We start from the raw sequence: 23,056 nt of genomic DNA, 5'->3' as shown, positions 1-23,056 counted from the left end.
ATGGATGTGGAACTAAAGCAAAATGCCTCTTACTGTCCATGGGGTCATCTTTCCCTAAAAAGGAGGCTTTTTTTTCTTTTTGAAATGGAGTGTTTTCTGCAGGCCTAGTGCTGATTAAATGCTTTATATGCATGATCTCATTGATCCTCACTGTAATCCTACGAGATGAGCATTGCTTTTCATCTACCATTTTGCAGATAAGGAAACTGAGGGCTAGAGAGGTTAAGTCACAGGCATAAGGTAAGTGGTGTCGCTGAGGTGTGAGCCTAAGCTTTCTGACTCCCAAGCCTCTTGACATGAAAGTGTCATCGAGTTAGTATTTGGTATCTGTCACCAGTTGTGACAAGTCCCCATGGCCCCTTCTTCATTCAGGCATCTTCCTAAAGTAGCTCCACCATCTGCCGGGGCTGGGGACGGAAATGTGTAAGGGGAAGGCTCTGTGCCCGAGGAACGTAAGCTTCTGGCAGGGAGCTGAACCCAGCACTACGACCGCGGAAAACCCCAGTGCTATAGGAACACGGAAGAAAGAATGTTGACGGCCCAGGCGTATGAATCAGGGTGGCTCAAGGAACCTTCCAGAGAGTCACAGCATGGCCAAAGGCCCTGCAGGGGGCCGGGAGGCAGTCTGTATGGGGGGATCTGGGGTGGGCTGCATGGAGCCCAATCAAGAAGGGCCCCCCCTTTTGCCAGGATGGGGGTTTGACTTTAACAAGTGCTCTGTGGGGTTTTAGGTGTGGAGGGGATTAGATCACATAGGTGTGTGTGGCTTACCTCACTGGATAGGCCCTTCTATTTCCAGACATCTGTGTGAGTACTCCTCTCTCCAACCTTAATCTCTTTCCAGGTGATTTTTCTTCCTAGTCTCTAAGTTGGCAGTTTCCTCCAAGGAGAGAAAGACATGCCCCGGTAGCTCCACACCTGCGCGGGGGTGCATGGGCTGCTGAGGAAGGAGAGCCTGGGCAACCGTCAGGCTGACTCAAGCCTGCAGGGCTGATAAAGCGCAGAGGCTTCTGAAGAGTTCTGGGTGAGGTCTCCTTGGCCACACCTGAAAATGTTTCATTTTCCATGCAGGGAGGGTTGTTTGTCCCCCCCCCCCCCACCATTTAAAAAATGCCACATGTTGAGAAAATTTAATTCAGGCCAGGGAAGAGCTTGGAGATGAAATCTCAAGGCTTTGCCTAAGGATTTGTCCGCACGGTTTCTACGAGACAAACCATTATAATTATGTATGGAAACCATCTGGGGAGCCTTGGAAATTCTCTTCACCATGTGCCCCATTAAACAGGGGAGGCACCAGGGCTGCCCTGATCAGAAATGAAAATTATCAAACATCATGTGCAATTTTGACAATTATTTTGAATGATTTGTGTTGTTTCTTCAGTGGCACCCACAATCCTTGTGGCTATGTGGACTTTGAGTCAGTTGGACCCAGTTTTCTCAACCATGACCTGATTGGCATATGGGGTGGATCATTCCTTGTTGCAGGGGCTGTCTTGTGGATTGTAGGATGTTTAGCAGCATCCCTGGCCTCCACCCACTAGCCACTGGTAGCAGCGCCCCAGCCATGATGATGAAAAGTATCTCCACACATTGCCGGTGTTCCCCAGGGAACAAAGTCACCCTGGTTTGAGAACCACTAGTTTCACCTAGATTCTAAACCTAGCCACTTTACTTCTCAGTTGCATGGTCTTTGGCAAGTTAGCAAAACCCCAAGAAGCCCCGGTTCACCCTCTTGAAAACTGGTGATCAGTGTGTCTGCCTTTCAGGGTTGCTGTGAGTTAATGCTTGTCAAATGCTGACCACTTCACTCAATTCTCAGGAACGCCAGGTCTATCTTCCCCACCCCCAACCCATGGTGTAGGAACGCTTTCCGTCATGCATATAGGGCCTCCGAAGCCTATGTACAATGAAATGGCCAGATAGAGCTACGTAAAATACGAAAGAGTGGACTCCCTCTTGACAAGCAAATAATTTGCCGGGTGAATCTACTCTTTGTGTTTCTAAGGCTGAGTGTCCCATTGGAGGCGGGCCACCGTAAGCTGCCCACTGGCCCTGGTCTGCTCTAAGTCGATTTGCACACTCCTAGTTGCTGCCATCCTCATTCTTCCTTGTCTACTTTCCACAGATTCAGTGCCAGAAGGTATTTTTTTTTTCTTCTTCTTCTTTGGAACCTTGCTCTCTATGTCCTTCCTTCCCTGCCCCCTCTGGCTTGCACAGTGCACAAACAGTTAAGGGCATTCAGCTAGGCTGCCTCCCCAGTCCTGGTAGACTACCTTGGAGGGACTGAATGAAATTGATAGGACTAACATTACATCGCTCAAATCCCCAAAGAAAGAGTAGCTGGGCGGCGAGAAGAATGACCGCGGAGAAAACAGCTGTGAAGGGCAGCTCTTGGTTTATCTTTCATGGAAAGAGAGACATAATGAATTCTAAATGAAGAGCAACGAGAAACAGAGTAGTTTATTGGTCTGGCAGGACTTCTGCAGCCCAAGCGGACGCGTTAGGAGTTCTGACTGCCGTCTCCCTTGCACGGAGTCCTGGGACCCTCTGTGGGCCCGGCCATGTTCAGGGAAGCGTGTTTGCCGATCTCGCAGAAGAAGGCCATAGAAAGGCCTGGGAGTCCGCCTGGTGGCGGTGCTGGCATGGCCGGCTCAGGCCGTCTGTGGAGGGTGGGCCCCACGTACGCAGGGTCTGCTTGCAGGCTAGTCCCATACATGGGGATCCACTACTCGGGATCTGGCCTCAGAGGACCAGGCAGGCCTCCTCTGGCTCCTTTACTATAGCTCTTCCCCCCTTCCCTGTGTGTGCCTCTGTTTCTCTCCAAAGCCTGGCGTCTGCAAGGCTCTGTAAAGGAGGTCATGAATTTGAGAAGGGGTTGGACTTGGTTGGCCAACTGACCCTGATTTGAAACTTGGCTCATTTACCTTTTCAGTAGGAGACCCTCAGCAAGTTACTTCATCTTCTGGAGACTCAGTTTCTTAATCTTTAAAACGGGGGCAAAATAGCAGATAACACCTGGGAGAGTTTTCGTAAGTTTCAGGCATAAGGCACGTGGAGTCTAGCCCACGATAGCTCAGTGCCCTGGCCCAGGGAAGGAAGCTGCTATTATTATTGGCCGGTGAGAAGTAAGGCTCCGTGCGTGGAACAGACTCGAGGGTTGTCACCGGGCCAGAGTGGGGACACGCGTCCGTGTGTGCTGATTTGAGAACTGTGCTCTTTCTGTCAGACTGCAGCTGATAAACTTTAGGACACAAAAGCACCAAGCAAATGGGCCCATTGTGATGAGAACACAGTGACATCGTAGAATGAGGTTTCTGCATCCCCACCCCTTATATGGACGGATCACCACCAGTAGCCTACTTTATTCCAGTTTCTCGGCACCTGGTCAGGTAGCAGCTCGTACGGAGGCTGAGAGTGTTTCTTCCATCAGCCCTCGGGAAGCATCCTCGGGTTGGGGACATCATTGGTGGGAGAGATAAGATCCTTCACCAAGGCAAATTGGCTCACATATAAATGGTGCATTTGATAGGTGGTAAAAGCTAAAAACCACATCATTAAAATTGCATGAAATTAATGATCCACCTTGGGTCATGAAAGAGTTGAGGAAAGTAAGTTTCAAAGGTGATTGAAAACCATTGTTTTGTCTCCAACAACTCTTCCATTGCTTTAAGGTTCTTGGACCTGAAAAGGCACGGGGGTGGGGGAAGGAGGTGGTTGCTGGAGGTGGTGGGACCCAATAGCAGTGAAGGTTAACGGGGACAGTGGGACCTGTAGGGTGTGGGGTCAAAGCCTGTGGCTGGGCAGAGGGATTGTGGTGTAGCCTGGCAGAAAGAATATGAGCTTAGGAGCTACAAACTTGCATGGATTGTAGAACTTTGACTCTGCTACTTGAGGGGTGGGTGGCTTTGCTCTGTAGCTTGACCTCTTTGAGCCTCAGTGCTCTTATCTGCAGCATGGGAAAGCAGCACCCATCTTCAGGACTGCTGGAGGAATGGGGTGAGACTGTAGGGGGCCGGGAGAGTGCCTGGCGGGAAGCAGGCTGTGGTACAGTGAGTGAGGACCATGGCAGCTCAGGATGGAATCAGATGCCTTGATGTTGCCTGGCCCTTCCCTTCCCCGTGAGGCAATGGGCACTGTAACAACCTTACAGTTGTTACTTATGTGGTCCTGTGAAAGGGGTAAGTAAAGGGTTCTCTGGGAGCTGGTCTTTCAGGTGTAGGAAGATAGTTGTTTTGGATATCTTGGGGACCCAAGCCTCCATTTTGTCTGGCCTCTGCTTGCATCCGTAAATGCTCCCTCTCTCCCTTCTCTAGATGTGCTGGTCTTCAGTCTTCCTGGGACTGTGCTCTTGGTAGAAGAGCTATTAAGGTAGAAGAGCTATTAAGGTAGAAGCTATTAAGCTTCTTCTTGCCCCAGTGTCTTTGCACTTAGGAACCTCCCTGTCTGGAGCAGTCTGTCTTGGATCCACGTATATGTTTGACTCTTTAGGCTCCAGCCTGCCACCTCCTCAGGGTGTCCTCCTTGACGACAGGGCTTAAAGTAGCCTCCACTCTCACCCAACCCCACACCCCCCTTCACTTTGTTGCATCACCTGTTTAATTTTCTCTCTCACCACTTTAGGAAATGTCTTGTTTATTCATTTGACTCTTCCCTTAGCTAGATTTTGAGCTGTGTGAGCTGGGATTTTGTCTGTCTTTTCCATCCATTTGTCTCTAATGCCACTGTTGAAGAAATGAGCGACGAGAAGCATGAATGGTGTAGCCAGTGGCTTGTCATGCCTTGGCTGTTGAGTGGCCCCTCCCTGGGCACTGGTTTCTTCCCTTCCATGGGAGGGAAGCAAGGAGGGTAGCGTCACAGTTCAGCGGCAGGCATGCGCTAGACACTGGGTGGGGAGGTGTGGCAATGACTGATGGGGATAGGGAGAGAAGTGTGTGTATTCCTTTCCTGCCTGGATCCAAGAGGCTTAATATCCTGCCATACTAGAGTCCAAGTCTGTTCTCTGACTTGAGGAACGAGATGGGCCAAGGGGAGAGGAGAGTCAAGGGCCACAGTAGGCTGCTTTCCCTGAGTAGAACTGCCAGATGTAACGAATGAAAATGTAGGGCATGTGTTCAAATTTGAATTTCAGATAAGTAACAAGTAATTTTTTATTATAAGTATGTCCCAAATACTGCGTCCTCCTACTAAAAACCATTCATTGTGTGTCTGAAATTCCAATTTGACTGGGCGTCCTATATTCTATCTGGCAACGTTATGGAGGAGTCTCAAAAGACGTTTCAGTGTCTTCTTGCTCAAATGCACTGAAAGGGGATACTCCCTGGGTTACCTCAAGGACATTTTCCAGTAGTAGCCATGGGGCATTCTTTTGGGCAAGTAGCTCCAGGGCCAAGTCCTGACATGGAGCCCTCCAAAATGGTTAGCTGTGAGGGGGAACGCCTTCTAGGAGCTGTGAGTTCTGCAGCTTTCTTTCTAGGAATTGCCTACTTGGGGTGTTATGTCAACTCTCCTTCCCCCGGAGCGTGTGACCATCACATTCTTGCTCTTGTGATGCTGTGTGGCATCTGCCGCCATGCCTCCTCATGAAGCCCTGGTTCTCGTGTTCATCAGATGTTCTTCTTGCCACTCTCCCCAGAATGGACCTTATAAATTTGACTCAAGGTTTGTGTTTCATATTTAGATGCTTCCTAAGGGGAGAGGAGGAACGGAATCAGCCCGGACTTGGTCACCTTCATCTCCACTCTGAGCCTGGGCCTCTGCATTCCCATCCAGCTCTCCACTGCCTTCACCCAAGCCACCTTTGTGCTCACAGGTTTTCCCGTGGTTAGCCCTCAAGGGCTGTGGGTCTTTATGGAGAGAGCCATGTTGGCCAATGCTGTGGAATGGAGTTAATCTGGCAGAGAAGAATATAACTGTTGTCTGATTGTGGTGTGGTTCTTTGCCCAGTTCCAGGTGGGGTAGAAATGTTAGCAGGTTCCCCTCTGGCAGCCAGAGTCATTTTCTAAGGCTGGTGTTTGCTGCCTTGGCAGACCCAGTTCCCACTAAGAGAGAGCTGGAGACCTTAAGTCTGGGTGGCTGGCCGTTCTGTGTCTCAGGAGGTCACATTACCTCCCAGCCTTGGGGTCGCAGGCTTTGGGTTTGGTCAGCCTGGAGTCCACATCTTGGTCGTGCAAACTGCTAATGGTGAAAGTAGCCCCTCCACAGGCATCCTAGCTTACGCTGCATATTCTAAGAGCTGAGATCTCATCTAGTGAAAAATATCCATCCCAGGAATTCTCAGTAAATTTTTATTACTTAAACTGAAAAAAAAAATCCTTAGTGTTTTATTCCTCTGAACAACTCCCATGACTGGGACCAGCTATGTAATTTCTGGGGGCCAGTGCAAATGAAAATATGGGCCCCATGTTAAAAAAAGTATTAATGATTTCAGGGTGCCTGGGTTGCTCAGTTTGTTGAGCCTCGACTCTTTCTTGTTTTTAAAAGATTTTATTTATTTATTTATTTGCGAGAAAGAGGGAGAGCACGTACACTAGTTGGGGGAGGGGCGGAGGGAAAGAGAGAAGCCGACCCCCCCCAAGCAGAGAGCCCCACATGGGACTCGATCCCAGGACCCCAAGATGGTGACCTGAGCCAAAGGCAGATACTCAACTGACTGAGCCACCCAGGTGCCTTGAGTCTCTGACTCTTGATCTCAGCTCAGGTCTTGATCTCAGGGTCGTGGGTTCGAGCCCTATGTTGGGCTCTACACTGGGCATGGAGCCTACTTAAAAAAAAAAAGTATTAATAATTTTAAGACAGTGACAACAGAGCATGAAGCCAACAGTGGGGCCTTCTGAGAGTGGCACCCTGAGTGACTGAATGTGTCACATGCCCGTGGAGTTTGCTGTAGTCAGGACCACTTTAGAGCACTTCAAGCTCATATGCCTCTTTGTGTTCCTGAATACTGTGAGTCACTTTATTTTCAAATGTAATAACCTCTCCCAGTTTGATTACTTGGGAAGGGTGTGTGTCCCTTTCCCATAGATGGGTGCTTGGCTAATATTCATTCAACAGGGAACAACAGGTAAGATTGATGTGTTATGGACAGAGGTGTGAGAGTCCCAGGCTTCTCTCTGCTGATTAGTCCTTCATGTCTCTTTCTGTATCAGATGTTCGGTATTAACAAAGAGAGCCCTGGTTCAACATTTCATGTCTTTTCTTTGTTTGCATAGCGGGAGCGATTTACCTTGGTTAAATGGCACCATCATTCTCTTGTCATTTTCCTTGCAGGATAAGTAGGGGCAGCTCAGGCTTGGTATCACTGATGCAAAGAAATAACTCCTGCCCTGTTTGGATGTTCCGGAATTGTTCACATGTTGCCCTCCTGTCATCTGGTCCTAGATCCCTACTCACAGTGGAACAAGACATTGGATCTTCTAATTGACCAGGAACTGAGCATCAGAACAGTGTTGAGGAGCAGAGTGATGTTTCCTGGCAGCTCTGTGTATGTACGCATGTACACATGTGGACAGAATGCTCCCTGCTACCAGTTCTCATTCAGACTGAACATTTTCAGGGCAACACCAGATATTTGCCTGACCTTGCTGTGAGAGAGTGGCCTTCTCTATACCTGGTGAAGTTCTTCCTAATAGGAGGGCTCCAGGACCAATCTTGGAGGAAGGGAAGTGAGCTGTCGAGAACTTTAATGGGCAAGGCGGTCTAGACCCCTAGGATGATGGGAATGGATGACATCCAGAGTTCATCCTGCCTTTGGTTCTTAACATGTCTCAGAACCCTGTGGAGAGAGTTTTCCAGAAACAGGTGCCAAGGCCCCAGCCCCAGAAGTGCTAGACTCAAGGTATCTAGAATAACATTTGGCTTGAGAATTTGACAATATTTTCAGGAGATTCTGATTCTTATACTTAATTAAGTCCTTCTGGACTAGTGTACCCTCTACATGTTAGATAGAAGAGAGGTAGGAGTTGGAATCATACCCTCCCAAATTCAGGGGTTGATTTTAGTTAGGGATAAAAATAGCATTCAAAATTTGAGGATTTTTAAAATAATAAAATCCTATCAATGCAAATGGTAATGGTCCCAAGCTTTGGGCTCCTTTAACAATTTTCCAGCATAATTGGTAAAGAGAATTAACTAACATCATACATTTAGTCAGTGTGAGAAATAGGACTAGAACCTGAGTTACCTGAATCCCGAAGCAGTTTTTCTTTCCAGTATGTTCTCTTGTCTTCTGCTTTGCTTAGACCTAGGTCTATCTGGTCAATGAAATGAATTGATTAACTCCAGTGATATCAATACTATCTTTCTTAATGAGCAGCTTGATGCTTATACCTTCAAAGGTAATATTTACTTTGTTTAGGAGTTTAGATTTATCTTCATTTTTTTCCTTATTATGGAGAGTCAGAATTCAGCACTCACAGGGCTCAGATGGTCCATTTTTCTGGGGAACAGAAGGCACAATTCTCCAAAACGCAGTTGGTGAGATTCTCCTTACTTCGTGTGTTGGTTGTCTTTCTAGGCCCTAGTGGACACTGCAGCCCATCTTCCTGGTAATGTCATCATGATTATAATTATTACCACTCTGTGTAGCCCAAATATGTGTGATTTCTTAAGTAAAAGTAGCATTTTCTGATTCTTTAAAAATGCTCTGTTTTAGCCAAGTTTGCACACTTATACTTTTTTGTATGTCTTCAATTAAACACTGAAAATGTCCTTTGCCCTGAAGGACAAATTGGGCTAAAGGCCCTATTATGAACACAGCCATCTTTGGAGGGAAACAGTCCAAGTTGTGATTAAATGCAATTTGGTGCTAAAGAATAATTAGCCTCGGTGGCCTATCAGCCAGCGGGCCCTCTCACCCAATTACTTCTTCACTGCATCCCGAGTACCTGATCCATCACGCCTCCTGGCTTAGCGAGAGCTGGAATAGCACCCTCCTAAGCACAGAGATCAATTTTTAGATAGGATCAAAATAAACATCCATAATTTGAGGATTTTCTAAAAAATAAAATCCTATCAAGGCAGATGGAGATGGAGACAAGTTTGAGTTCATGTAATCATTTTCCAGCAGTGACAAATGGGCTCTAGGTGCAAGTCAGCAGAAGACTTATTCCTGAAACATGCATTGCGTTATGGTTCGAGGTGTCTACAAACCCAGTGAGCCTGGTTTGGTAGCACCTGCCAGGACAGAACAGCCCCCCTCCCCTGCCGTCTGCTCTGATTCCTCAGCCCACGGTCTCCACCAGCCAAGGGGCCATTCCATATCAGGCCCTGTACTAGACGCTTGGCGTGTTTTATTTCATTTAATTCATGCAACCACCCTATGAGAAAAGTACGGTTATTACCATTTTACACACGGGGAACCCGTGTGTAAAGCTAGTACATGGCTACAAAGCTAGTAAATGGCTAGCTTACCAATCCATAACATTTGTCAAAAGAAGTGCTGGATAACAGAATATAGCTGCATCAGTGTAAACTCCAGAAGGGGCAAGAAAAACAGTTCACTGATTGCGCTGCTTTTGCTCAATCAGTAGCATCTGTAGAAAGGAACAGCATGGAACAGCATATGCATCTGTGTCTGTGTCGAGAGCAGCTACGTCTTAAAGGGACGGCCATCCCCCTCCCCTCTCCAAAATAATGAAGTTTACATCCCTTAGATACACAGGGCTTGGGGAGGAGTTAAATTGCTGTTTGTATCATAAAGGAACTAAAATATTTTACAACCAGGCTGGAATGAATACTTTCAATTACAGATTACTTGAAAGCAGAGACAAAGGGAGGGGAAATGTTTTGTCATCTGACTAAAATACCCCTGTTTGCAATTTACTATATTTTCCTGTAATTCTTTCCTCTATTATATGTATTAGTTATCTATTGCTCCATAACAGATTGTCCTAAATTTAGTGGCTTAAAATAACAGCCACTGACAACTGCCATAATGTGAGGATTTTTTGAAAAAATAAAGTCCTATGGAGGCAGATGGAGATGGACACAGGTTTTGAGTTCATGTAACCATTTCCCATGAGAGACACATGAGCTCTAGGTGCAAGTCAGAAGAAGAATTTTTCATAGAGTTTCTGCTGGGGGAGCCTCCCAGAGTGATTTAGTGGGGGGTGGGGGTGGGGCTTGGGCAGCCTCTCTCCTGATGCCACCGCCAAGCTGTTGGCCGGGGCTGCAACCATTTCAAGGCTCAAATGGGGGAAGGATCTGCTTCTGAGCTTAGGCATGTGGTTGTTGGCTGGCCTCTGTCTCTCACCATGTGGGCCTCTCTGTAGGCTGCCTCGGTGTCCCCACATAGCAGGTGTCTTCTATTTCTGCAGGGCAGCCTTTTGGCGTGGCTTCCTCCAGAGTGAGTGATGAGAGGCAGAAAGTGTGGGGACTGAACTCCACATGGAAACCGCAGTTAGACTTAGCGTTACGTTCCACCACCTTTACCACGTTGTGCTCATGACAAGCAAGTCACTGAGCGTTACTCACACTCCAGGAAAGAGGCATTACACTCCATTCCCTAAAAGGAAGGAGTAGCAAAGGTGTGGGTATACCTTGAAAATCAGTACGTTGTATTTTTAAAATATGTACTGTTGTAGTACATATACAGTTACTTTTTATCTTTTTTCTTTTAACATAATAAACTTTTTCATAGCTGCATACTACACCATAAAGTGGATTTTCATGATTTTCCCCAATATATACTTCTACATATATACATACATTCTTAGGTTGTTTTCTAAAGTCTATTGCTGGAAGTGATGCTGGATGCACATTTTTGGTCATTGTTCTTTGCATTATTTCACTGGGATAGATCTCTACACATGTGACAACAGGGTCAAGCATATGGATATCTTTTAGGATTTTTTTTATACCTATTGCTATTTCTCTTTTGCAAACGGTTGGACCAATTTAAAGTCCCACCTGACATATAACAGATCTGCTGTAGCAGTTAAAAATCATGTTGCAAGTCTTGCAGGGACATATACACCATATGCAATGAGTCCTTTACCCCGGAAGAAGGGTGCTGGCTGTTCCTTCACTATCCTGGGCCTCACAGGCAGATACTGACCTGATTAACAAAAAGGGTCATGTTTCTCACTAGGATTATAATAAGCAGGTAGGCCTGGCTGAATAAAATTATAGCAATAATACAATATAGTGTTACCTCCATGTACAGATCAAAAATTTATTCTTCATTTCAATGGGAAATTATTTTTTTATTATTTTTATTATTTATTTATTTTTAAAAAGATTTTATTTATTTATTTGACAGAGAGAGACACAGCGAGAGAGGGAACACAAGCAGGGGGAGCGGGAGAGGGAGAAGCAGGCTTCCCGCCGAGTGGGGAGCCCGATGCGGGGCTTGATCCCAGGACCCTGGGATCAGGACCTGAGCTGAAGGCAGATGCTTAACGACTAAGCCACCCAGGTGCCCCAATTATCATTATTTTTAAAGGTTTTGTTTTTAAGTAGTCTCTACACCCAACGTGGGGCTCAGACTTACAGCCCCAAGATCAAGAGTCACATGCGCCACCAACTGTACCAGCCAGGTGCCCCCTCAGTGGAAAATATAAAAAATTTATTGCTGAGGTGGTCAAACTGAAGTTATTTTTTCAAATATTTCCTTGCCAAATTGTAGTCCTATTATGTAAAGAGTTGTTTGAATTGCTTAGTTCTTAAAAATAATTGTATGATAACGACAACATCATTACAACTTAGTTCTTTTCGCTAATGTCGCGGCTTTATTGACTTGTAATTCACTATCACACAATTCATTTTCTTTGCACATTCACAGAGTTGTGGACACATAATCACAGATCATTTTCATGACCCTAAACAGAAACCCAGTACCCATTTGCAGTGTGACTTAATTCCTTTATTTTAAAAAGAAATCCTCACAAATACTTTCTTTTTATGGGTGCTGAAATAGTTTTTGGGTGTCTTTTGTGATCTGATTACAAATATGGGGAGAGAGTGACTTGCCCAACACTCCGAAAAAGCTATTGTCAGATACAGGAACAAAAGTCAAACCTCTGAAGCTGATGCCATCAGTCCTGGCTTAAAGAGACAAGCCCTTTCCTTCCATTTTGCTCACACTGGGGAGTTAAAGCCTTTTATTTTCTTTAAATCTCTCTGAGGATGTATGTTTCAATACATGGTGTGTATCCTGGCAAACGTCTTGATGAAATCTTTAATAGGAATTCAGGCCACATGCTGAAAAAGAGTTGTAGTCAATCAGCGATACTCCTGGCATCTCTTTACAGGCCATAATTCAAATGCATTTTTAACAATCGTTTTCTCTTAAATAGGCAATGCTGGTGACTTCACTTTTAGGTCAATGAAATCACTGCCTCCTGGTGTCAATAGCAAAATAATGAAAAAAGAACCCATTTTGCCCACAAACAGAATGGAATGTCAGCTTGTGACCCAGGGCCTCTAGGGTGTAATTCAACTTCCTCCAAAAGCAGAGGACACCAATTTCCTCCCGAGGAGATCAGTGGCGAGAGGTGTAGGGTTACCATGGAGTCTAGATTCCAAGAGAAGTTTGAAATGTAATTGCCCTGCTGGTTTTGTTTAGCTACAAGGTTACTGTTAGGCACAGGGCAGTAATGAGGAAATAATAGCTGGAATGGGCCTGAGTTGACCCATGCAGAGAAGGATGAACTTTTTTTTCTTTAATACAGGAGGGTGGTCATTATAGATTGCCCTTTCTTCCAACTCCGTTTGGCGCTGGTGGTCAACTGAATGAGACAAGGATTCTTAGGTCAGTCCATTTTCCTGAATCATGAAACATAAATCAAAGCCGAGCATGAAAACTTCAGACTGTGACTCTGCAAATGGGAATGAGAGCTTCCCCTTTGGCCCTTGGGCAGATGCCTGCTTATTTGTATTCAGTGATTGAATTGGGGTCCTGGTGACATAAGCTGTGCGGACTTGGCAGCAGTAAATAATTCTAATGAGAAGCCTGCATTGAGCCCAAAGATATAGATATTTCCATAATGTAAGTCAATAAGCCAAGGGGGATAGACCCTTTATAGCGGGCTGAGGACACCCACACAACATCAAATATTGCTGCCTGTGGTTCCTTCTAGAGGAGAGAAAGCAGAAACCCCCCTTATACTGATTCTTCACCTGCACTTGAACCCACATTGAAACACCTGAAAATTTTGATAAAAATATCTTCCCCTAGTCTCAAAATAGAAATGCAGATTTTGAAAGCCAGACAGTTTTTAAAAATGAATTCTTCTGGAAAAACAGCTCTTGTCAAACCAAAATGTCTGTGTTTAAGGCATCTAGAAGCGCTGCAGAATCTTACCTCCCCTCTAAAAGGTCGCCGGATTCTCTCTCTTACGCATTTAGACTTTTGTTCATGGTGGCCGGTCCAATCTAAGGTGAAAATCTTGAATTTCTGGGAAGACTTGGTGAAATTTCAAAGTATTCTTATTATTGTCTCTATGCAAGAAAATCTGTGTGCTCATATTCCTTTGTTTAATCTCTCATTCAGATTTTTAAAAATAAAAAAATCAGCATCTAGCATTTTCTGAATAATGGAGACATTTCAGGCATATGAAGTCTGCATCTTCTATTGTAGAAATTATTTTGATCAGGAAATAGCCCTTTTGGTGAATGCAGTTTGATACTAATAATACCAGCTCTGCTCAGTTCAAGATGCTATTTTGAAGAGCAAAGGATAACATTTGCAAAGTGTTAGACCATGGTCAGTGTTTTCCTCCGTTATTAATCTTTATACTGTTAAGGTACACGCTGTGAAATGTGTTCTCCTGCTGTCCTAAAGTTTTTTATGAAACTTTAGTATTTTGGAAGAAGAGCCATTTGTGATGTCTTCAAGTATCTTCTGAGCAATCTTTGAGGGTTCAGCAAAGATATTTAGACTAGTAGGTTCAGTCTTGCTTTTTATCTTTTATTTGCTATCATAATAGATGGGAACAGCACACCTTCCCCCAGTGTGTGTGTTGCCCTGTTGAGTGCCTGAGAGATTCAGGAGCATTGTTACTATTCCCCTGACGCCTCCTCTCTGGGGCTGTGATATTAACGAAAATGTGCAATTTTGTTGTGGCCAGCAGCTAAGTGGCCAAGTACTGGTGAAACAGAAGGACATCTGAGAAATATTTGGCACATCCCAATGGTCTTTTCAACTAGCCCAAGATGGCAGAACTCCGTCTAGCAGGATGGAGTTGGAGGTCTCCACAGCAACTCTTCAAACCTCTCTCCAAGTGAAGGTTGAGCTTGACTTTGATCTTGGAATGCTGCATGTCATTTGTCAGTGCCTTTCTATGACCACTGAACTCAGTTCACCCCCTCAGCTTGGCTCTTGCCTCTCAGCCCAGATGTGATGTGTTGGCTACTCTCTGTGTGAACTCTTGGGGGTGGACCTGCTTTTTTTTTTTTTTTTCTGGCTTCATGGGCTGCATACTGCAATTCATGCCTAATTTACTGACCTCGGTCAGGAAAGCACACGTCTTTGCTTGGATTTACCTAATAATAGTCAAGCCCACTGGTTTACTTTAAGCTGATAGGCCTAATGTAGAGAAACTGGGTGTAATAACATAGAAGCAAAGAGAAAGGGTTATTGATCCGTCAGGAATGGGGAAGTTCAGCAGGCAAGCTTGGGTTGCTTTAAAGGGCAGTTAGGGGGGCACCTGGGTCGCTCTGTTGCCTAAGCATCTGACTCTTGATTTTGGCTCAGGTCATGATCTCAGGGTTGAGGGATCGAGCCCCGCGTTGGGCTCTGCGCTCAGCGTGGAGTCTGCTTCAGATTCTCTCTCTCTCTCTTCCTGCCACTCACGCGCTATCTCTCAAATAAATAAATACAATCTTAAAAAGAAATAAAAAAAATACAGGGCAGTTAGGATTTAGGGATGTAGTATGTATGTATGTGTTATTTTTTAGTTTGGGAGTTGGAGAGGAAGGCGTTGGTGATCTGTACAATAAGTTAATTTTCAGCATTGCGGGGATTTAAAAAAAAAACAGCTTCTCTGTGCTGCCCATCTAATTCTCAACCTGGGTGTTTCAAATCATACGGAAAGACTGTTACAGGTTAAATCATGTCGCCCCCAAATATGTTGGCATCCTCACCCTTAGTACCTCTGAATGTGATCTCATTTGGAGATAAGGTCTTTACAGAGGCAATCACATGAAGATAAGGTCTTCAGGGGGGACCCTCATGCCATATGACTGGCGTTCTTACGCAAATGGGAAATTTGGACCCAGAGACAGATGCACAGAAGGCAGGTACTATGCAGCAACAGGGAAGGTGGCCATCTACACATCAGGGGAGGAACCAACCATGCGGACACCTTGAATTCAGACTTCCAGCTTCCAGAACCGTAGGAAATCAATGTCTGTTGTTTAAGCTACCCAATCTGTGGTACTTTGTTATGGCAGCCCTAATACGAAGACCTTTGAAGGGATTTGATGATGGCACCTATAGAAGACTGGAGAATATTGAAAACCTTGGTCTAAATTAATTAAGGTCTTTAAAAAAGAAGGAGGTGGTGCCTGGGTGGCTCAGTTGGTTGGGCGACTGCCTTCGGCTCAGGTCATGATCCTGGAGTCCCGGGATCGAGTTCCGCATTGGGCTCCCTGCTCAGCGGGGAGTCTGCTTCTCCCTCTGACCTTCTTCCCCTCTCATGCTCTCTCTCTACCATTCTCGCTCTCAATAAATAAATAAACATCTTTAAAACAATAACAACAACAACAACAACAAAACAAAACAGAAAAAAAAGAAGGAGGTGGAATAGATAAAGGAAGTTTGAAAACACGGATTGTTTTTTAAATAAGAGATATCATCTGTTGGGTAGATCAATGAGTCAAGACCAGCCCAAGCAAAACTGCCACTTTGTATAAAGAGAATGACTAAGGTCATAGTAATCCCTTCTGGGACGTGCATTTTTGGAGTTGTTCCAACTGCACCAGTGGGTTTGCTGAGCCTGGGGCTATGTAAGCAAATTCCCTCTTACTTTCTCCCTGGTTCCTGGGTTTTATTCTTTTCCACAGTCCGTTGGAAAACAACAGTTGCAGAGGCATTTTGGAAGAATGCACACTGGGGTGTAGGGCTTCATTCTCATGGTCTAAAGATGCAGCAAAGTGATCAAGAATCCTAAAGAAAATCCATACAGCCTAGCTTTTATTCTTCAACAAACATTTCTGGAGTGCGTGTTCCGTTCCAGGTGCTGGCCCGGATCTGGGGGCCAATGCATGGTTGACTAAGAAACACACAGTCCCTGCTCACATGGCACTTGGATCCATTATTTCAGAAGCAAGCTTAGACCTGAGCAGCATGGGAGCGGGGCGGGGGGGGGGGACCTCAGGTTTGAGAGGCAAGAAGAGACAGTGTCTTCATAATCTGTGAGTGGTGGCAGGCTGGGGAGCAAGGAATGGAGAAGGTTTGGAAGGCTGGCAAGACAAAGGCCCCTAGCCTGTCTTTGAGTCAGCTCGGGCTCTTCTGAATCCACGCGCTGCCATGATTAGCTTCCCCCTGTAGGAAACTGGCCTCATCTTTAATCGATTTTGAGTTCAGGAAGAAAGGCATGGGCTTTGAATAGCCACGTCTCTGTTCCCATTGCCGAGTCTTCCCTGTGTGTCAGAAGGAAACGTGTTAGCCCCAAGACTGGAGGAAAAGCAAGTGTTTCTTTGATATATTTCACTTGAAAAGTAAAGTTTACTCATTTGTTTCTAGATTGTTCTCTCCTCCCACCTTAAAGAAAATGAATTTTCGAAAGTGCGTGTGTATTTTTTTTCTTCTTCTGAGCAGCTTTTTATCTTGAAAGAAAGACAAGCCCTTAAAAGTGTGTTGCAATATGTACACTCTCAGGCATGAAAATGGAGTCTTGAAGAATCTTGTAGATACTTGTGAGCTTCATGAAATCCTGGCTCGGCATTACTTCATGCTCTACGAAAGCCCAAAGGGGCTAGTTCTCAACGGAGGGCCCACTACGCAGTTGAACTATAAGCATGGAACTACCCTCAGATTTCTATTTCTCCCTATCTGGGGGTTGCTGGGATAATCTTCAGAAGCCACCAGGAGGCCCAAGAACCCTCTGGGACTTCTGAAAGGCCTGAAGCTGGGAGGGGCTGAATCCAGACCCCGCGACAGGCCTTGATTTCCCCTGGGCTGTGTGGTACTTGGTCTGAGTCCTCCTCTCACTGCCTCTCTCTTCTCCCCCTCCTCTGCTACCTACACATTTGTGCTTTCTAGCAATACACCTGGGTTGTAAGCATCTGCCTGACTTAGCTCTTCAAGACTCCTGTTAAATTAAACGAGGAGGGTCATTAGACCTAGGTGGCTCTAATAATCCATGGCGGCCTACATAAGCACACCAAAATCTGAGCCTGTAAATGCCTCGATGTTATGAAATCTAAACGCTGAGGACAATTAATCACAAATAACCAATTAGGCTTCAAACTCTAGCCAATCAAATACTTTCTTTTCTTTGTTTCCATAGTTTATTTATTAAAGATTTTATTTATTTATCTGAGAAAGAGAGAAGGAGAGAGCATGAGCAGGGGGAGGGGCAGAGGGAGAGAATCCCAAGCAGACACCCCGCTGAATGCGGAGCCTGACATGGGGCTTGATCCCACAACCCTGAGATCATGACCTGAGCCAAAATCAAGAGCTGGGAGCTCAGCCCACTGAGCCACCGACGCGCCCCCGCTTCCATACTTTTTTTTTTTTTTTTTTAGCTCTTTTTTTTTTTTTTTTTAATTTTTTATTGTTATGTTAATCACCATATATTACATCATTAGTTTTTGGTGCAGTGTTCCATGATTCATTGTTTGTTCATAACACCCAGTGCTCCATGCAGAACGTGCCCTCCTCAATACCCATCACCAGGCTAACCCATCCCCCCACCCCCCTCCCCTCTAGAACCCTCAGTTTGTTTTTCAGAGTCCATCATCTCTCATGGTTCGTTTCCCCCTCTGACATACTCCCCTTTTCTTCCTCTCCTGTTATCTTCTTTTTCTTTTTTCTGAAAATATGTTGCGTTATTTGTTTCAGAAGTACAGAACTGTGATTCAACAGTCTTGCACAATTCACAGCGCTCACCGTAGCACATACCCTCCCCAATGTCTATCACCCAGCCACCCCATCCCTCCCACCCCCAACCACTCCAGTAACACTCAGTTTCTTTCCTGAGATTAAGAATTCCTCATATCAGTGAGGTCATGTGATACATGTCTTTCTCTGATTGACTTATTTCACTCAGCATAACACCCTCCAGTTCCATCCACGTCGTTGCAAATGGCAAGATCTCATTCCTTTTGATGGCTGCATAATATTCCATTGTGTATATATACCACTTCTTCTTTAGCCATTCATCTGTCGATGGGCATCTTGGCTCTTTCCACAGTTTGGCTATGGTGGACATTGCTGCTATAAACATTGGGGTACACGTACCCCTTCGGGTCCCTACATTTGTATCTTTGTGGTAAATACCCAGTAGTGCAATTGCTGGATCGAACGGTAGCTCTAATTTCAACTGTTTGAGGAACCTCCATACTGTTTTCCAGAGGGGTTGCACCAGCTTGCATTCCCACCAACAGTGTAGGAGGGTTCCCCTTTCTCCACATCCCCGCCAACATCTGTCGTTCCCTGACTTGTTAATTTTAGCCATTCTGACGGGTGTGAGGTGGTATCTCATTGAGGTTTTGATTTGGATTTCCCTGATGCCAAGCGATGTTGAGCACTTTTTCATGTGCCTGTTGGCCATTTGGATGTCTTCTTTGGAGAAATGTCTGTTCATGTCTTCTGCCCATTTCTTGATTGGATTATTTGTTCTTTGGGTGTTGAGTTTGATAAGTTCTTTATAAATTTTGGATACTAGCCCTTTATCTGATATGTCATTTGCAAATATTTTCTCCCATTCTGTCGGTTGTCTTTTGGTTTTGTGGACTGTTTCTTTTGCTGTGCAGAAGCTTTTTATCTTGATGAAATCCCAATAGTTCATTTTTGCCCTGGCTTCCCGTGCCTTTGGCGATGTTTCTAGGAAGAAGTTGCTGCGGCTAAGGTCGAAAAGGTTGCTACCTGTGTTCTCCTTTAGGATTTGGATGGACTCCTGTCTCACGTTTAGGTCTTTCAACCATTTGGAGTCTATTTTTGTGTGTGGTGTAAGGAAATGGTCCAGTTTCATTCTTCTGCATGTGGCTGTCCAATTTTCCCAACACCATTTGTTGAAGAGACTGTCTTTTTGCCATTGGACATTCTTTCCTGCTTTGTCAAAAATAAGTTGACCATAGAGTTGAGGGTCCATTTCTGGGCTCTCGATTCTGTTCCATTGATCTATGTGTCTGTTTTTGTGCCAGTACCATACTGTCTTGATGATGACAGCTTTGTAATAGAGCTGGAAGTCCGGAATTGTGATGCCGCCAGCTTTGCTTTTCTTTTTCAGTATTCCTCTGGCTATTCTGGGTCTCTTCTGGTTCCATACAAATTTTAGGATTATTTGTTCCATTTCTTTGAAAAAAGTGGATGGTATTTTGATGGGGATTGCATTGAATGTGTAGATTGCTCTAGGTAGCATTGACATCTTCACAATGTTGATTCTCCCAATCCATGAGCATGGAACGTTTTTCCATTTCTTTGTGTCTTCTTCAATTTCTTTCCTGAGTATTTTATAGTTTTCTGTGTACAGATCCTTTGCCTCTTTGGTTAGATTTATTCCTAGGTATCTAATGGTTTTGGGTGCAATTGTAAATGGGATCGACTCCTTGATTTGTCTCTCTTCTGTCTTGTTGTTGGTGTATAGGAATGCCACTGATTTCTGTGCATTGATTTTATATCCTGCTACTTTACTGAATTCCTGTATGAGTTCTAGCAGTTTTGGGGTGGAGTCTTTTGGGTTTTCCACATACAGTATCATATCATCTGCAAAGAGTGAGAGTTTGACTTCCTCTTTGCCGATTTGGATGCCTTTGATTTCTTTTTGTTGTCTGATTGCTGTGGCTAGGACTTCTAATACTATGTTGAATAGCAGTGGTGAGAGTGGACATCCCTGCCGCGTTCCTGACCTTAGGGGAAAAGCTCTCAGCCTTTCCCCATTGAGAATGATATTCGCTGTAGGTTTTTCATAGATGGCTTTTATGATATTGAGGTATGTACCCTCTATCCCTATACTCTGAAGAGTTTTGATCAAGAAAGGATGTTGTACTTTGTCAAATGCTTTTTCTGCATCTATTGAGAGGATCATATGATTCTTGTTCTTTCTTTTGTTAATGTATTGTATCACGTTGATTGATTTGCGGATGTTGAACCAGCCTTGCAGCCCAGGAATAAATCCCACTTGGTCGTGGTGAATAATCCTTTTAATGTACTGTTGGATCCTATTGGCTAGTATTTTGGTGAGAATTTTTGCATCCATGTTCATCAAGGATATTGGTCTGTAATTCTCTTTTTTGATGGGGTCTTTGTCTGGTTTTGGGATCAAGGTAATGCTGGCCTCATAAAATGAGTTTGGAAGTTTCCCTTCCATTTCTATTTTTTGGAACAATTTCAGAAGAATAGGTATTAATTCTTCTTTAAATGTCTGATAGAATTCCCCTGGGAAGCCATCTGGCCCTGGGCTTTTGTTTCTTGGGAGATTTTTGATGACTGTTTCAATTTCCTTAGTGGTTATAGGTCTGTTCAGGTTTTCTATTTCTTCCTGGTTCAATTTTGGTAGTTGATACATCTCTAGGAATGCACCCATTTCTTCCAGGTTATCTAATTTGCTGGCATAGAGTTGCTCATAATATGTTCTTATAATTGTTTGTATTTCTTTGGTGTTGCTTGTGATCTCTCCTCTTTCATTCATGATTTTGTTGATTTGGGTCATTTCTCTTTTCTTTTTGATCAGTCTGGCCAGGGGTTTATCAATCTTGTTAATTCTTTCAAAGAACCAGCTCCTAGTTTCGTTGATCTGTTCTACTGTTCTTTTGCTTTCTAGTTCATTGATTTCTGCTCTGATCTTTATGATTTCTCTTCTCCTGCTGGGTTTAGGCTTTCTTTGCTGTTCTTTCTCCAGCTCCTTTAGGTGTAGGGTTAGGTTGTGTATTTGAGACCTTTCTTGTTTCTTGAGAAAGGCTTGTATTGCTATATACTTTCCTCTCAGGACTGCTTTTGCTGTATCCCAAAGATTTTGAACAGTTGTGTTTTCATTTTCATTGGTTTCCATGAATTTTTTTAATTCTTCTTTAATTTCTTGGTTGACCCATTCATTCTTTAGTAGGATGCTCTTTAGCCTCCATGTATTTGAGTTCTTTCCGACTTTCCTCTTGTGGTTGAGTTCTAGTTTCAAAGCATTGTGGTCTGAAAATATGCAGGGAATGATCCCAATCTTTTGGTACCGATTGAGACCTGATTTGTGACCTAGGATGTGATCAATTCTGGAGAATGTTCCATGGGCACTAGAGAAGAATGTGTATTCCTTTGCTTTGGGATGGAATGTTCTGAATATGTCTGTGAAGTCCATTTGGTCCAGTGTGTCATTTAAAGTCTTTATTTCCTTGTTGATCTTTTGCTTAGATGATCTGTCCATTTCAGTCAGGGGGGTGTTAAAGTCCCCCACTATTATTGTATTGTTGTCAATGTGTTTCTTTGCTTTTGTTATTAATTGCCTTATATAATTGGCCGCTCCCATGTTCGGGGCATAGATATTTACAATTGTTAGATCTTCTTGTTGGATAGACCCTTTAAGTAGGATATAGTGTCCTTCCTCATCTCTTATTACAGTCTTTGTTTTAAAATCTAGTTTGTCTGATATAAGGATTGCCACCCCAGCTTTCTTTTGGTGTCCATTAGCATGGTAAATGGTCTTCCACCCCCTCACTTTCAATCTGGGGGTGTCTTTGGGTGTAAAATGAGTCTCTTGTAGACAGCATATTGATGGGTCTTGTTTTTTAATCCAATCTGATAGCCTGTGTCTTTTGATTGGGGCATTTAGCCCATTTACATTCAGGGTAACTATTGAAAGGTATGAATTTAGTGCCATTGTATTACCTGTAAGGTGACTGTTAACTGTCTGTTGTCTGTGTTTGTTTCTGCTCTTTGCTGCTTTTAGGTTCTCTCTTTGCTTAGAGGACCCCTCTCAATATTTCTTGGAGGGCTGGTTTCGTGTTTGCAAATTCCTTTAGTTTTTGTTTGTTCTGGAAGCTTTTTATCTCTCCTTCTATTTTCAATGATAGCCTAGCTGGATATAGTATTCTTGGCTGCATATTTTTCTCGTTTAGTGCTCTGAAGATATCTTGCCAGTCCTTTCTGGCCTGCCAGGTCTCTGTGGATAGGTCTGTTGCCAATCTAATGTTTCTACCATTGTAGGTTACATATCTCTTCTCCCGAGCTGCTTTCAGGATTTTCTCTTTGTCTCTGAGACTCGTAAGTTTTACTATTAGATGTCGGGGTGTTGACCTATTTTTATTGATTTTGAGAGGGGTTCTCTGTGCCTCCTGGATTTTAATGCCTGTTTCCTTCCTCACATTAGGGAAGTTCTCTGCTATAATTTGCTCCAATATACCTTCTGCCCCTCTCTCTCTCTCTTCTTCTTCTGGGATCCCAATTATTCTAATGTTGTTTCGTCTTATCGTATCACTTATCTCTCGAATTCTGCCCTCGTGATCCTGTAGTTGTTTCTCTCTCTTTTTCTCAGCCTCTTTATTTTCCATCATTTGGTCTTCTATATCACTGATTCTCTCTTCTGCCTCATTTATCCTAGCATTTAGTGCCCCCATTTTTGATTGCACCTCATCAATAGCCTTTTTGATTTCGACTTGGTTAGATTTTAGTTCTTTTATTTCTCCAGAAAGGGTTTCTCTAATAACTTCCACGCTTTTTTCAAGCCCAGCTAGTATCTTTAAAGTCATGATTCTGAACTCTAGGTCCGACATCGTACTAATGTCCGTATTGAGTAGGTCCCTGGCTGACGGTACTACCTCTTGTTCTTTTTGCTGAGGTGATTTCTTTCGTCTTGTCATTTTGTCCAGAGGAGAATAGATGAATGAGAGAACAAAAGGCTAACAGGTTTACAACGTCCCCAGCAAATATACTGTATGCAAATCAGAAAAGACCTGAAACCAGGGG

General features: G+C 44.2%; 1 long non-coding RNA gene across 1 annotated transcript in view; it reads left to right on the top strand.

Annotated features, from left to right (window-relative positions):
• The window catches only part of LOC113909716, a 32,258-nt gene extending 23,570 nt beyond the window's left edge, over window positions 1-8,688 (top strand). The window contains exon 3 of the long non-coding RNA XR_003515795.1: window positions 7,267-8,688. This is a non-coding gene — a long non-coding RNA (uncharacterized LOC113909716). The remainder of the gene's footprint in view (window positions 1-7,266) is intronic.
• The last annotated feature ends 14,368 nt before the right edge of the window (window positions 8,689-23,056 follow it).

Source organism: Zalophus californianus, chromosome 6 (genome assembly GCF_009762305.2).
Source record: "Zalophus californianus isolate mZalCal1 chromosome 6, mZalCal1.pri.v2, whole genome shotgun sequence".
Classification (NCBI taxonomy): domain Eukaryota; kingdom Metazoa; phylum Chordata; class Mammalia; order Carnivora; family Otariidae; genus Zalophus; species Zalophus californianus.
This window is presented reverse-complemented; position numbering and strand designations above follow the sequence as displayed.